Here is a 17,022-nt window from a genome sequence, read left to right on the forward strand (position 1 = left end):
CAGGGAGGTTGAGGCTGCAGTAAGCCAAGATTGCACCACTGCACTCCAGCCTGGGTGACAAAGTCAGACCCTGTCTCGAAAAACAAAAACAAAACCTTCTAAAACAGTGAGCTTACAAAATACAACAGACTGCTAGACACACTTAGTGGTAACGTGAAAGTATATTCACTGAAAAGAAAATTTGAAGCATGACCATAAACCTTTGTGAAAAACCATGATGCCCTTTACTTCATTTGTTTTTAGCTATTTTATAAATACTAAGAGAAATTTGATACAGTTTATGATGAAACTTAGAAAAATTTCTTTTTCCATAAAATAAGCATGTAAGTCTTTCCCTTTGGCTTCTTCTTCCATTCCTCCTTCCCTGTGCTGAAGAGATATTGAGTTCTTCCAGATTTTTGCTTAGCTGGGTGGTTTCTGAACTCAATGGACTCTCCAGGTAGGTAGTTCCTGCACAGAGTTTTCCTGTCACTGGATCTATGACTTTTCCAACGTTGAAAACTATCTCAGCCTGTTCATGTTTCACATGCTTTGTTCGTGGAACAGGTAAAGCTTTGAGAAGCACAATATCCCCATTTGTGCACTGCTGAAGGGCATTGTGAGCAAAGTAGGTTTTTCTCTTATTATAATGCTTTAATAAATAGGGATCCAGAACAAGCCTGGTCACTCTCACTTTAGCAGTCGTTTGCATTTTTGTCCAAGTCACCTTCCCCACAATCCATTTAGCATGGATGGATGAACGAACCATGGACATTATGTGGCTATGGTCACCTCCGCCACTACTGTGCAGCCACCTGACCTGTGGAGTGCCAGTTGCAGCATGATCCCCCATTTTATTCTTGATGACATTCCTTGTTCTGAAACCTACTTTATCTGATAGAAATGTAACTACCCCAGCTTTCTTTTGGTTAGTGTTTTTTTTTCTTTTTGTATATCTGTGGCTATCTTTTTACTTTATTTTTAATTTTTTTTGTAGAGATGAAGTCTCACTGTGTTGCCCAGGCTGGTCTCAAACTCATGGGCTCAAGCAATCCTCCCACCTCAGGCTCTCAAAGAGCTGGGATTACAGGTGTGAGCCACCATACCTTTGACTTTTAATATGTCTCTGTCTTTATATTAAATGTGGGTTTCTTATAAACAGTATGTAATTGGGTCTTATTTTCTTATCCACTATGACAATCTCTGTCTTTTAATTGGTGCATTTAAACCATTCACATTTAAAGTGACTTTGATATAGTCAGACTAATATCTACCATTTTTATAACTATTTTCTTTCGTATATTTATTTAAATTGATACATATTAGATGTACATATTTTTGGGATACATGTGATAATTTGATGCATTTACATAATCGGATCAGGGTAATTGGAATATCCATCACCTTAAACATAAATCTTTTTGTTGAATTATTCTCCTCTAGCTATTTTCTTTTTTTATTGTTATTATTTTTATTATACTTTAAGTTCTAGGGTACAAGTGCACAACGTGCAGGTTTGTTACATATGTATACATGGGCCATGTTGGTGTGCTGCACCGATTAACTCATCATTTGCGTTAGGTATATCTCCTAATGCTATCGCTCCCCCCTCCCCCCACCCCACAACCGGCCCCAGTGTGTGATGTTCCCCTTCCTGTGACCAAATGTTCTCATTGTTCAGTTCCCACCTATGAGTGAGAACATGCACTGTTTGGTTTTCTGTTCTTGCGATAGTTTGCTGAGAATGATGGTTTCCAGCTGCATCCATGTCCCTACAAAGGACATGAACTCATCCTTTTTTATGGCTGCATAGTATTCCATGGTGTATATGTGACACATTTTCTTAATCCAGTCTGTCACTGATGGGCATTTGAGTTGTTTCCAAGTCTTTGCTATTGTGAATAGTGCCACAATAAACATACGTGTGCATATGTCTTTATAGCAGCATGATTTATAATCCTTTGGGTATATACCCAGTAATGGGATGGCTGGGTCAAGTGGCATTTCTAGTTCCAGATCCTTTTTTTTTTTTTTTATACTTTAATTTCTAGGGTACATGTGCACAATGTGCAGGTTTGTTACATATGTATACATGTGCCATGTTGGTGTGCTGCACCCATTAACATTTACATTAGGTATATCTCCTAATGCTATCCCTACCCCCTCCCCCTTCCCCACAATAGGACCTGGTGTGTGATGCTCCCCTTCCTGTGTCCAAGTGATCTCATTGTTCAATTCCCACCTATGAGTGCGAACATGTGGTATTTGGTTTTCTGTTCTTGCAATAGTTTGCTGAGAATGATGGTTTCCAGCATTCTCAGCTGGATGATTCCAGGACACGAGCTCATCCTTTTTTATGGCTGCATAGTACTCCATGGTATATATGTGCCACATTTTCTTAATCCAGTCTGTCATTGATGGACATTTGGGTTGGTTGCAAGTCTTTGCTATTGTGAATAGTGCCGCAATAAACATACGTGTGCATGTGTCTTTATAGCAGCATGATTTATAATCCTTTGGGTATATACCCAGTAAGGGGATGGCTGGGTCAAATGGCATTTCTAGTTCTAGATCCTTGAGGAATCTCCACACTGTCTTCCACAATGGTTGAACTAGTTTACAGTCCCGCCAACAGTGTAAAAACGTTCCTATTTCTCCACATCCTCTCCAGCGCCTGTTGTGTCCTGACTTTTTAATGACTGCCATTCTAACTGGTGTGAGATGGTATCTCATTGTGGTTTTGATTTGCATTTCTCTGATGGCGAGTGATGATGAGCATTTTTTCATGTGTCTGTTGGCTGCATAAATGTCTTCTTTTGAGAAGTGTCTGTTCATATCCTTCGCCCACTTTTTGATGGGGTTGTTTGCTTTTTCTTGTAAATTTGTTTGAGTTGTTTGTAGGTTCTGGATATTAGCCCTTTGTCAGATGAGTAGATTGCAAAAATTTTCTCCCATTCTGTAGGTTGCCTGTTCACTCTGAGTTCTTTTGCTGTGCAGAAGCTCTTTAGTTTAATTAGATCCCATTTGTCAATTTTGGCTTTTGTTGCCATTGCTTTTAGTGTTTTAGACATGAAGTCCTTGCCCATGCCTATGTCCTGAATGGCATTGTCTAGGTTTTCTTCATCTCTTTTTGAGATGGAGTGTCGCTCTGTCATCCTAGCTGGAGTGCAGTGGCGCAATCTCAGCTTACTGCAACCTCTGCCTCCCAGGTTCAAGCAATTCTCCTGTCTCAGCTTCCCGAGTAGCTGGGACTACAGGTACACGCCACCACACCTGGCTAATTTTTGTATTTTTAGTAGAGATGGAGTTTCACCATATTGGTCTGGCTGGTCTTGAACTCCTGACCTCAGGTGATCCACCTGCCTCCGCCTCCCCAAGTGCTGGGATTACAGGCGTGAGCCACCGCACCCGGCCTCTTCTAGGTATTTTGGAATGTACAGTTGATTCACATTAACTTTAGTCACTGTACTGATGATTGAAAACCAGGTCTTATTTCTTCTAAGTGTGTATTTGTGCCCATTTTTATAACTGTTTTCTACTTATTGCTCTTGTTCTTTGTTTTTTCCCCATCGTCTTTTTCTGCCTTTCCTGGTTTAAATTGAGCTTTTTATATGATTCCATTTTATCTCCTCTCCTAATGTATCAGTTGCAATGGTTGCCCTGTAGCTTATAATATACGTTTTAATTAATTTATTTATTTTTGAGACCGAGTCTCACTTTGTCACCCAGGCTAGAGTGCAGTGGCTCGATCTTGGCTCACTGCAGCCTCGACCTCCTGGTCTCAAGTGATCCTCCTACCTCAGCCCCCCAAGTAGCTGGGACTACAGATGCGTGCCATGGTGCCTGGCTAATTTTTGTATTTTTTTGTAGAGACAAGTTTTCACCGTGTTGGCCAGGCTGGTCTGAAACCCCTGAGCTCAAGCGATCCTCCTGCCTCAGCTTCCCAGTGTCAGGATTACAGACATGAGCTACCATGCCCAGCCTATAACGTACATTTTTAACTAATGTAAGTCAGCCTTCAACTAACACTATAAGACTTCATGAGTAGTTCAGGCACCTTATAACAGAGTATTTCTAATTCTTTACTTACCATGTCTCTGATCTCCAAAATGCTCTGGTGGCAGCTGTAGTGTATAGTTCAATGGGATTCCTGCTACGCCCCTGGCAAGAGTGTGCCTGCCTCTTACACTGTAGAGCCCCAGATTGTGGAGACTGAAAGCACAATGTCTTGCTACTGGTAGGTTATTGAGAATGATGGTACTCCTGCTTTCACCCCTTGGTTCCTGCACCCATGTATTTTTCCTCTTGGCGAGTTGGTGCCATATAGAGGTCTCTAATTTAGTGCTTACACTGCATCCTGGAGGATGCTACCACATCTTTGCAGCATGTTGCTTCTGAGCTGGTGCTTCAGCTGCTCCTTGCCATTCCATTGCTCTATCAGGCCAGCTACTTATGAATGGTGTGGAATGTGACATGCCTAGGGGATCCTATGGTCACAGGCACACTCCCAAACTTCCTTTGCTATGAAATCAGTTCCCTGTTTGGATGCTGTGCTGTGTTGGATTCCATGGTGTGGATCAGGTACTCCTTAAGCCCCTGTATGGTGGTGCTGGATGAGGTTCTGTGAGCAGGAAAGGCAAAACCATATTCAGAATGAATGTCCATCCTGTGAGAATGAATTGCTGGCCCTTCCAGGATGGAAGAGGCCCCATCATCCCCGTTGCTAGTTATGAGCCCAACTCTGTGATTGCCCCACTTACCATCCATTCTGGCCTGCAGAGGAGAGCCACGTTGAATTTACTGGTGATGCTGGCATCCCTGTCTCCAGCACATTCCTTATGGCCTGGGTGAACTGGATGTTCCCTGAGTCCTTCTGTACAAGAGAATTCTCCAGTGGGTCTTCTGGCCTGACATAACATACACACTCCAGCATGTCCACCTTCCCAAGCCTTCTCATTCATTTCTTCACTATCTGCCAGGGCAATGTAGGCATTTCTACTGCACTTAGTGTCAGACAATATGTTTTTCATGCTACTAGGATCTATCCTAGAATTGTGTTTGTGCTGTCTTCCAGGGTCCTTCCCTGGGTGTATACCAGGAGAGTACTCCTATATTGGTAAACTAACTTGTATCCAAATTTGTGTTCTACCTCATTGCTTATTACCTGGAATCCCTTGTTAGACTTTCTGGGTCTCTAGACATCAATTTCCAGTAGTCTCTAAATGTCTGTCCTTCGTGTAGAGTCATTTAAGTCTTAGGTCCTTTTGGGAGAAGGACTCAAACTATGGTTTATAATTGCCACGGTGATGTAGGGTTCTTCTTCCAGGGGACCTAGCCACCTCTTCAGTCAGTGAGTCCTAAGTCTGATAACTGACTCAGATCTAGGAACTAAGCAGGAGATCATGGCTTTTTATAGGGGTGCTGATCCTCAACCTCCTGTTCATCTATTGCCACTTAAAAAATTATGTAATTAAATGATATTCTTGTTGGCAGTCCACCTATTTTGCCTCTAGGGACAATATGCACTAGTAATCCTCTTGACTCCTCGAGGGTCAAGTGTCCTTGGCTGCTCCTCGGATTGCTAATCATTATGGTAAGTGCAGCCTTCTGACTTCAGCCACTTGGCCCTTATAACTTTGGCTTCCATTAACAAGCCCAGCTCTGTGATTGCCTCTCCTGTAGTCCACCTTGGCTTGCAGAGGAACAACACCATGGAACATCTTGGTGATGCTGGCACCCCTTTCACCAGGGCATTCCACATGACATTGGTAAATGGTGCATCTCCTGAGCCCTCCTGTGCAACATAATTCTCTGGCTGGTCTTCTGGACTCAGTTTATATAACCACTCCAGCATACTCACCTTCCTGTGCTACTTAGTTCCTTTCCTAACCATCTGCCCTGGCAATTTAGGCATTTCATCCTCACTCAATGTGGGTTATCACTTTCCCCAGGGTTCTAGTGGCCACCCTAACTGCCAGTTCCCACCAACTCCTAGGGTCCTTGTCACAGTGTTAAATCCTGTTTTCCTAGACAGTGCTGCCAAATCAATAAACTCTCCCTTACCTAGTCTTATGTTCTGGCCCCATTGCTCAAATACTCTAAATCCAGTCCATGGGACCTCTCTTGACTCCTAGTATCTGTTGGCTAGGTCTTACAGCTCCTTTGGGGTATAGATCTTTTCCTTTCTTACCAGGCCCACCACATCCCTGGCTGGCTTACACCTTGATTTAACCCTAGTTGCTGGTCTTATAGCCAGGAGAAAAGGTGGAGGCAGAACTTGGTGCCTTATAAGGGAAAGGCCTTTGTGCTGTCTTTCCACAAAGGATGGGGTGAATGCCAGCCCTTAATAGGGAGAGATGAGTTACTGCTGCAGGCTCTAAAGGTTTAGAGCAGTCTGAAGAGTCAAAATCTTTGGGAGCACCCACTTAGACGTTCCCATGCTGTTTGCCACGATCCTGGGTTTGCCTTACTGGAGTGCTGACTTGGGTATCGTGGACCTGCCTTGGATGAGTTTTCAGTCATCTTTGAAGCTTGGTCATCCTGAGTTTGATCTCTAGGTTTTTCTGCTCTCTCACTGAAGGAGATAAGAACATCTTTATGAGCTACCAAAGAGGTCCTCTGGCCTTCATGCTTAGTTTTCAATTGTTAACTGCCCTCAGCCACTTACTTGTCCCTTCATATGGTATCCATGAACTTTAATGACAGCCAGCCAAGTCCACTGTCCTTCATTGCGCCTGCCAGAGCATTTTCTTTTTACCAGAACACTCTCCCAAGTTACTACCAGTGACCGTTTTAGCAGTTGGGCCACCATCTTGTACCAGGGACTATCCATGGTCCACATACTACTTGAGAAGAAGTCCTCATTTCATTTCATTAAGTGATCCAATGCCAAAACCCCAATCATCTCCTGCTTTCTCAGACCAATCCTGGTACCAATTGTGTCAGTTCAGGTCCTCTGGGAAGCAGACACTGAGACAGAATTAGCAGTGTAAGAAGTTTATTGGGGTCTTGCTTGTGAATTACAAAAGGGGAGGAAGCAAGATTGGTTAGGAAATGCCTCAGACCATGACACAGACTTGATACTTGCGAATAGAAAGGGGAAAGGTAGTATAGTTGAGAAGGGAGAGTCTCGGATGACAATGCAGATCTGACAAAGCCAAATCTCTGAGTCAGGATGCCCCAGGACTCAGTCCTTGGCCCTTCTCCCTTCTCTAGCCCCACTTACTCCCTTGCTGATAATCCTTTCCAGTTCCAGGGCTATAAATACCACCTATACTGATGAATCCCAAATTTCTATCTCCAGCCCACACCTTCCTCCTGAGCTCTAAGCTTATATATTCAGTTTCCCACTTGAAGATTTACTGATTCCCAACTTAACATGACTAAAACTGAGCTTTTGCTTCCTACCCTGACCCATTTCATTCTTCCTAGATTCTTCCACACCTCAGTCAGTAGCTCCCACTATTCACTCAGTTTCCTAGTTTCCTAGTTAGTCATCTTTGACTTTTTTCCTCTCTCTTATATCCCATGCATATCAAGTTCTAATAGCCCTTCTGTTCTTCACCCATGCCAACATATTTCTATGTCAAGACCCTTTCAAGTGCAGTTTCCTCTGCCTGAAATGAGCTTCCCTGTCTTCACATAGAGATCCTTCTCTTCTTTCAACTTTGCAGCATAAATACTGTCTCTCCAGAGAGGATGTCTGTGAATACTCTCTCCTAGCCACCCTGTATTTTCTTTTCTTTTCTTTCTTTCTTTTTTTTTGTTTTGAGACAGAGTTTCACTCTTGTCACCTAGGCTGGCGTGCAGTGGTGCTTTCTCGGCACACTGCAACTTCCGCCTCCCAAGTTCAGGTGATTCTTTTGCCTCAGCCTCCAGAGTAGCTGGGACCACAGGTGTGCACCACCGTGCCTGGCTAATTTTTGTATTTTTAGTAGAGACAAGGTTTTACCATGTTGGCCAGCCTGGTCTTGAACTCCTGACCTCAGGTGATCCACCCGCTTCGGCCTCCCAAAGTGCTGGGATTACAGGTGTAAGCCACCATGCCCAGCCAAACCTTGTATTTTCTTAATATTACTTAACAAGTTTGTGGCTATGTATTTATCTTTTTTTTATGTCTGTCTCCTTCATTAGCATGTAAGTGTGCCATGTAGTGTTTTTCAAAGAATATTTATTTATTTATTTATTTTATTTTTGGGACGGAGTCTTGCTCTGTCGCCCCGGCAATCTCGGCTCACTGCAAGCTCTGCCTCCTGAGTTCACGTCATTCTCCTGCCTCAGCCTCCCAAGTAGCTGGGACTACAGGCGCCCGCTGCCACGCCTGGCTAATTTTTTTTTTTTTTTTTGTATTTTTAGTAGAGATGGGGTTTCACCATGTTGGCCAGGATGGTCTCGATCTCCTGACCTCGTGATCCACCCACCTCGGCCTCCCAAAGTGCTGGGATTATGGGTGTGAGCCACTGCACCTGGCCTCAAAGAATATTTATTGAATGAATAAATGAATTAAGCATATTTCCAACAATTTATTGTCTTCTGTCATTGAATTGAACCATTTAAAAAATTGTGTGTTAGAGAAGTAAAGAAGTGCCCTTAAGGACATCTAGTCCAGTATTATGCTGGACAGTGTCAGTGCTTCATTAACTAATGCTGCATTCGTTACCTAAGGCTGTTAAAACATGATGGCACAAACAATGCAGAAATATATTGTCTCACAGATCTAGGGAATAGAAGTCTGAAAACAAGGTATCAGCAAGGTTGGTTTCTTATGAAGACTGTGAAAGAGAATCTTTTCCATGCCTCTTTCATTGCTTCTGGGGATTTGCAGCCAATCTTTGGCATTTCTTGGCTTGTAGATGCATTGCTTCAATCTCTGCCTTCATCTTTTTTCATGTGGCTTTTTCCCCATGTCTCGGTCTCTGTCCCAGCATTCCATTAAAAAAAATTTATGGCTGGGCGCGGTGGCTCACGCCTGTAACCCCAGCACTTTGGGAGGCTGAGGTGCAGGGATCACCTGAGATCAGGAGTTTGAGACCAGCCTGACCAATATGGTGAAACCCCATCTCTACTAAAAATACAAAAATTAGGTGGCACGCGTCTGTAGTCCCAGCTACTTGGGAGGCTGAGGCAGAAGAATCACTTGAACCTGGGAGGTGGAGGTTGCAGTGAGCCGAGATCGTACCACTGCACTCCAGCCTGGGCGACAGAGCAAGACTCCGTCTCAAAAAATAAAAATAAAAATAAAAATAAATAAAAAATATTTTAAGTTCTGGGATACATGTGCAGGACGTACAGGTTTGTTACATAGATAAATGTGTGCCATAGTGGTTTGCTGCACAGATCAACCTATTAGCTAGATGTTAAGCCCCACATGCATTAGCTATTTATCCTGATGCTCTCCCTCCCCGAAGAAGATTCTGTATCCAGGGCCCTTGAGCCACTGCTCCGCCCACTCCCACACTGTGGAGTGTACTTTCATTTTCAATAAATCTCTGCTTTCCTTGCTTCATTCTTTCCTTGCTTTATTTGTGCGTTTTGTCCAATTCTTTGTTCAAAATGCCAAGAACCTGGACACCCTCCACCCGTAACAGAACAGAATAGAGAACCCAGAAATAAAACTGCATACCTCCAGCCATCTGATCTTTGACAAACCTGACAAAAACAAGCAATGAGGAAAGGACTCCCTATTCAATAAATAGTAGTGGAGTAACTGGCTAGTAATATGCAGAAGACTGAAACTAAACCGCTTCCTTATACCATATCATACAAAAATTAACTCAAGATGAATCAAAGACTTAAATGTAAAACCCAAAACTATAAAATCCCTGGAAGACAACCTAGGCAATACCACTCAGGACATAGGCACAGGGAAAGATTTCATGATGAAGACACCAAAAGCGATTGTGACACAAGCAAAAATTGACAAAGGGGATCTAATTAAATGAAAACACTTCTGCACAGCAAAAGAAACTATCAACAGAGTAAGCAGACAACCTACAGAATGCGAGAACATTTTTGCAAACTATGTATCTGATGAAGGTCTAATATCCAGCATCTATAAGAAACTTAAACAAATTTACAAGAAAAAAACTAAACGACCCCATTGAAAAGTGGGTAAAGGACATGAACAGACATTTTTCAAAAGAAGACATACGTATGGCCAACAAGCATATGAAGAAAAGCTCAATATCACTGATCATTAGAGAAATGCGAACCAAAACCACAATGAGATACCATCTCACGCCAGTCTGTATGGCTATGATAAAAAGGAAAAAAAAAAAAAAAAAAAAGCAGATGCTGGCAAGGTTGCAGAGAAAAGGGAACACTTGTACACTATTGCTGGGAATGTAAATTAGTTCACCCATTGTGGAAAGCAGTATGGTGATTCCTGAAAGAGCTAAAAGTAGAACTACCATTCAACCCAGCAATCCCATTACTGGGAATATACCCAAAGGAATATAAATCATTCTGTTATAAAGACACATGCACATGTATGTTCATTGCAGCACTATTCACAATAGCAAAGACATGGAATCAACCTAAATACCCATCAGTGATAGACTGAGTAAAGAAAATGTGGTACATATACACTATGGAATACTATGCAGCTATAAAAAGTAACAAGAGCATGTCTTTTGCAGGGACATGGATGGAGCTGGAGGGCAGTATCCTTAGCAAACTAATGCAGGAACAGAAAACCAAATACTTCATGTCCTCACTTATAAGTGGGAGCTAAAATGAGAACATATGGACACATAGAGGGGCCTTTCACACACTGGGGCTTTTCGGAGGGTGGGAGGAGGGAGGGGATCAGGAAAAGTAACTAATGGGTACTAGGCTTAACACCTGGTGATGAAATAATCTGTACAGCAAACCCTCATGACACACATTTACTTATGTAACAAGCCTATACATGTACCCCTGAACTTAAAATAAAAGTTTTTAAAATAGAATAAATAGGGTTACTATACACAAAATAAAGTATTTTTTTAAAAAGGCCATTTTCAAGAGCAACAAAAAATAAAGTATTTATGAACAAACTTGTAAAGCTTCATTGAAAGACATTAAAGATCTGAATAAATCATGAGATAAGTGATAAAAAAATCACCTACTTATCAATAAATTCAGGGCCATCAATGAGTGAAAAAAGAAAATGGGGCCGGGCGCGGTGGCTCACACTTGTAATCCCAGCACTTTGGGAGGCCAAGGCGAGTGAATCACCTGAGGTCATAAGTTCGAGACCAGCCTGGTCAACATAGCGAACCCTATCTCTACTAAAAATACAAAAATTAGCTGGGCATGGTGGCGCATGCCTGTAGTCCCAGCTGCTCAGTAGCCTGAGGCAGGAGAATCACTTGAACTGGGAGGTGGAGGTTGCAGTGAGCTGAGATTGTGCCACTGTCCTGTAGCTTGGGTAACAGAGTGAGACTCCATCTTAAAAAAAAAAAACGAAACCAAAAATGGATGTAAAGTAAATAACAGTAGATAGGATATTGAAACAAAAGTAAGATAACTTTGTGAACATCTTTATGCCATTAAATTTGAAAACTTAAATGAAATGGATAATTTTATATAAAGCTAAAATTTACCAAAATTGACTCAAGATAGAGTGGGGAAAACTGAACAGACTTACATTTGTGAACTAAATTGAAGCAGTGGTTAAAATCTGTCAGCCAACAAACAACTACCACCTACCCGCTAGGTAGTTGGTTTTATAGGTGAGTTCTATCAGATATACAAGGTACAGATAATCTCAATACTATATAAACTGTTGCATTAAATCTCCCCCAACTCATTTTGTAAGGCTAGCATAACCTCTATGCTAAACCAGGCAAAGATACTATGAGAAAGGAAAATTACATGCTAACTTCACTTATAAACATACATGCCAAAATCTAAAACAAAATACTAGCAATCAGAATGAATAATGCATTGAAAATGCCTATGACAAAGGTGGGTTTATCTCAGTAATAAAAGAGTGATCTAACTTAAGAAAACTATTAATTTACTTCACCATAATAATACAAAGGAGCAAAACTAGCACTTCTATTCAACCATGTACCGTAGATCCCAATTGGTGAAGTAAGAAAAGGAAAATAAATAAAAAGTAAGGATCAAAAAAGGAGAAACAAAGCTTATTATTTGCAGATGACATGACTGTCCATATAGAAAATACAAAAGTATATGTAAAATATTGAAGCAAGGTTTTATACAAGCAATATATATATATACATATAATAGTGTACCAATTAGAGCTTACAGTAGAAATAAAAACTAAAAGACTCCCAGGACTAAATCTAACAAAAGATGTACAAGACTTATATGCAAAGAAGTATAAATCTTTATTGAGTAACATTAAAGAAAATCTAATAGATAAAATACGTTTGTGTATAGGAAGACTTAATAATGTAATGATGCAAAGTCTCCCTAAATTCATTTAGAGATTGAATGCAAATCCAACAAAAATTCTAAATAGAACCAAGTACAATATACCCTACCTGATGGCAGCACTTCTTATAAGCTATAGTAATTAAGGCAGTACAGAGAAAAATAGACCAGTGGGACAAAATACAGAGAGCCCAGAAACCACATGTAAAGAAAATCTTAATACAGGATCAGTGTGGAAATGAATTATTTAATAAATGTTGCTGGAACCATTGGTTATTATTTTGAAAAAAATTAAATTTCAACCAGACATTGTATACAAAAACAAACTCAAAGTGGTTTTATTTTATTTTATTATTTTTTTGAGACGGAGTCTCACTCTGTCACCCAGGCTGGAGTGCAGTTGCGTGATCTTGGCTCACTGCAACCTCTGCCTCCCGGGTTCAAGCGACTCTCCTGCCTCAGCTTCCCAAGTAGCTGGGATTACAGGCACGTACCACCACACTCAGCTAGTTTTTTGTATTTTTAGTAGAGACGAGGTTTCACTGTGTTAGTCAGGATGGTCTCGATCTCCTGACCTGGTGATCTGCCCACCTCAGCCTCCCAAAGTGCTGGGATTACAGGTGTGAGCCACCGCGCCCTGCCCAAAGTGATTTTATGACCTAAATGTGACAAGTAGTTACAAACTTTTAGAAGACAGCATGGGCAAATATCTTCTTTTCTGAGACGGAGTTCGGCTCTTTCGCCTAGGCTGGAGTGAAGTGGCACAATTTCAGCTCACTGCAACCTCTACCCCCCGGGTTCAAGTGATTCTCCTGCCTTAGCCTCCCAGATAGCTGGGATTCTAGGCACCCATCACCACGCCTGGCTAATTTTTGTATTTTTAGTAGAGATGGGGTTTCGCCATGTTGGCAAGGCTGGTCTCAAACTCCTGACCTCAGGTGATCCACTCGCCTAGGCCTCTCAAAGTGTTAGGATTACAAGCGTGAGCCACCATGCCTGGCCAGGGCAAATATCTTTATGACTATATAGTAAGGAAGGCTTTCATAAACAAAATACAGCTAGATAAGCCATAAATAAAGTAAAATCTGGATAAATTATACTACATTAAAAATTTAAAACTTGCGTACAAGAAGACAAGTCATAAACAAAATGAAAAAACAAGCTTCAGTCTAGCAAAAGATAATTGCAACGTGCTTGCTTTAATCTCAGACCCTTGGCCATTGATTTTTCTCTGCCTGGAAGAATACTCTTCATTCAAATATACGTCTGGCTCTCTTCTTCAATTAATTAATGTGTCTGTCCAAATGTCACCTCCTCAAAAGGGCCTTCTTTGACCACCGTATTGAAAATAAGACCATTGTCACTTCATCTTCTCCGTTTGCTTTATCTTCATAGCACTTATTACTACCTGATATTCTATATCTATTTGCTCTTTGTTGCCTGTCTCCCCACTAGAATTCAAACTCCTTGAGACCAAGGACTTTGCCTTGCTGACTGCCACATCCTTCCATCCTCAAATAATGTGTGGCATATAGTATATACTAAATAAATACTTGTTGAATGAATGAATAAATGAATATAAGTGATAAAGGGTTAGTATTAGAATATGTAGAGACTACAGATTGGTTAAAAACCAACAAATGGCCCAATAGGAAAATTGTCGAGGGCTGTGAACAGGCAGGTCACAGAAGAAGAAATCTGAAGATACAGTAAAAATACAGAAAGCGGTTTTATATAATTAGTAATCAGGAAAATACAAAATTAAACAATAATGAAACCACCACATCATACCCAGAGACTGGCAAAAATTAAAAGTTTGATGATATTAATTATTGGTAAGGGCTTGGGGAAAGGAACTGTTTACTGTTAGTTGGAGTATAAATTGGCACAGACATTTTGGATAATTTTTTTTTTTTTTTTGAGACAGAGTCTCACTCTGTCACCTAGGCTGGAGTGCAGTGGCGCAATCTCGGCTCACTGCAGCCTCTGCCTTCCGGGTTCAAGCAATTCTCCTGCCTCAGCCTCCTGAGTAGCTGGGACACGAGGAACGTGCCACACCACGCCCGGCTATTTTTTTTTTTTTTGTATTTTTTAGTAGAGACAGGGTTTCACCATGTTGGCCAGGATGGTCTCGATCTCCTGACCTTGTGATCCGCCTGCCTCAGCCTCCCAAAGTACTGGGTTTACAGGTGTGAACAACTGCTCCCGGCCAAGAATTTGATAATATCTAATAAAGATAAACATATGCATACCCTAATTTCCCAGAAATTCTACTCTCAGGTAATATGCTAGAGATACTTTTTCTTTTTCTTTTTTTTTTTTTTTCTGAGACAGAGTCTCCGTCTGTCACCCACACTGGAGTGCAGTGGAACGATCTCGGCTCACTGCAACCTCCACCTCCTGGATTCAAGCGATTCTCCTGCCTCAGCCTTCCGAGTAGCTGGGATTACAGGCGTGCACCATCATGCCTGGCTGGTTTTTTGTATTTTTAGTAGAGACAGGTTTCACCATGTTGGCCAGGCTGGTCTGGAACTCCTGACCTCAGGTGATCTGCCTGCTTCAGCCTCCCAAAGTGTTGGGATTACAAGCGTGAGCCACCGCACCCAGCCAGAGATATTTTTTCATATCTGAGTCAGGAGACTACACAAGAATGTTCATAGCAGCGTTGTTTGTAATAGTAAATGACTACATGTAACCCAAATATACACCACCAGTTGAATAGAAAAATAAACCATGGTATACTTATACAATGGGATACTAATGTCAGTAAAAGAGAACAAATTTTAGCTATACACATTGATGGGAATAAATTTCACAAACACACTAAGCAAGAGAAGGAAATTGCAGAATACATGCTATATAGTTTGATTTCTGTAAAGTTCAAAACATGACAAATTGCAGTATGTTTTCTGTGGATAGATGAATAGGTAGAAGGCACAGTGTTTACCTCTGAAGGTGGAGGGAGTGGCATGAGATCAGAGGAGGCTACAGTGTTATGGCTTTTATTACTTTATTTATTTATTTGAGACAAAGTCTCACTCTGTCACCCAGGCTGGAGTGCAGTGGCGCCATCTCTGCTCACTGCAGCCATGACCTCCTAGGCTTAAGTGATTCTCCCACCTCAGCCTCCTGAGTAGCTGGAATTACAGGCATGTACCACCACACCCAGTTAATTTTTTTGTATTTTTAGTAGAGACAGGATTTCACCATGTTGGCCAGGCTGGTCTCAAACTCCTAGACTCATGTAATCCACCCACCTTGGCCTCCCAGAGTGCTGGGATTACAGGCATGAGCCACCGAGCCCGGCCAGTTTTTAAAAAGAAGCAAATATGTTAAGATTTGACAAAGATGGGCAGTGATAATATTATGACGTGAGTTATCCTTTTGTTAGTCCCTTAGTATGTGCTTGAAAAGATTCATTTGAAAAAGTATCGGCCAGGCGCAGTGGCTCACGCCTGTAATCCAAGCACTTTGGAAGGCCGAGGCAGGTGGGTTGCCTGAGGTCAGGAGTTCAAGACCAGCCTGGCTAACATGGTGAAACCCCGTCTCTACTAAAAATACAAAAATTAGCCGGGCATGGTGGTGCACGCCTGCAGTCCCAGCTACTCGGGAGGCTGAGGTAGGAGAATCGCTTGAACCCAGTGGGTGGAGGTTGTGGTGAGCCGAGATTGCACCATTGCACTCCAGCCTGGGTTGACAGAGCAAGATTCCATCTCCAAAGAAAAAAAGGAAAGAAAAAAGAAAAAGTACCGACAGTTCAGTACCATCGGTATTTGTATTTGTGTATATATGTGAGTTGAAAAGGTGAAACAGTTTGGTAATGCTACTATTGTCTCACTCTCATGGCCTCTTCCTTCTGTTTACATTGTCCCAGATTTAGGGTTATTTGCTGGACAGAGATCATGCAGTTTTCAAGTTTGAAACTCAGCTTAATTTGGGACAGGGATCGGCAAACTTTTTCTGTTTGGGCCAATTAGTAAGTAATTTGGGGCCGTATGGTCTCTGGGCCAAATATTAAGCTTTGCTGGCCATGTGGTCTCTGTTGCAACTACTGAAGTTTCCCATCATAGCATGGCAACAGTGTGGTAGGCAGAATTCTAAGATGGCTCCTGAGATTCCTGGCCCCTGATGCATAAAAACTTTATCTCAGTTATTTAATCAAACACTAATCTAGGTGCTGCTGTGGAGATGTACTTAATGTCCCAAATCAGTTGACCTTAAAATAGGGAGATTATGCATGGTAGGTTTCACCTAATCAGGTGAGCCTTTAAAAGGGATAGGGCTCTTCCTAGTAAGAGAGATTCAAAATGTTAAAGAGGTTTAATGTGAGGGAGACTCTCTCTTGCTTACTTTGAAGATGGAGGGGCCATGTGGCAAGGAATGTAACCAGCCTCTAGGAGCTGAAGGTAGCCCTTGGCTGGTGGCCAGCATAAGAATGGGAGTCTCAGTTCTACAACTGCAAAGAATTAAATTCTGCCAGCTAGGTGAGCTTGAAAGAGGACCTTGAGCCTCAAATGAGACTACCACCCCAGCCAACGCCTTGATTTCAGCCTGGTGAGACCCTGAACAAACAGCCCAGTCCTGCCGGGACCGCTGACCAGTGGAAACTGTAAGATAATAAATTTGTGTTTTAAGCCACTAACGTTGTGGTAATTTGTT

General features: G+C 41.8%; 1 pseudogene; it reads right to left on the reverse strand.

The window, feature by feature from the left end:
* Positions 1-229: 229 nt before the first annotated feature.
* LOC111531445 lies at positions 230-772 on the reverse strand (annotated as a pseudogene).
* Positions 773-17,022: the final 16,250 nt, after the last annotated feature.

This window comes from Piliocolobus tephrosceles, chromosome 12, assembly GCF_002776525.5.
Source record: "Piliocolobus tephrosceles isolate RC106 chromosome 12, ASM277652v3, whole genome shotgun sequence".
Taxonomy (NCBI): Eukaryota; Metazoa; Chordata; class Mammalia; order Primates; family Cercopithecidae; genus Piliocolobus; species Piliocolobus tephrosceles.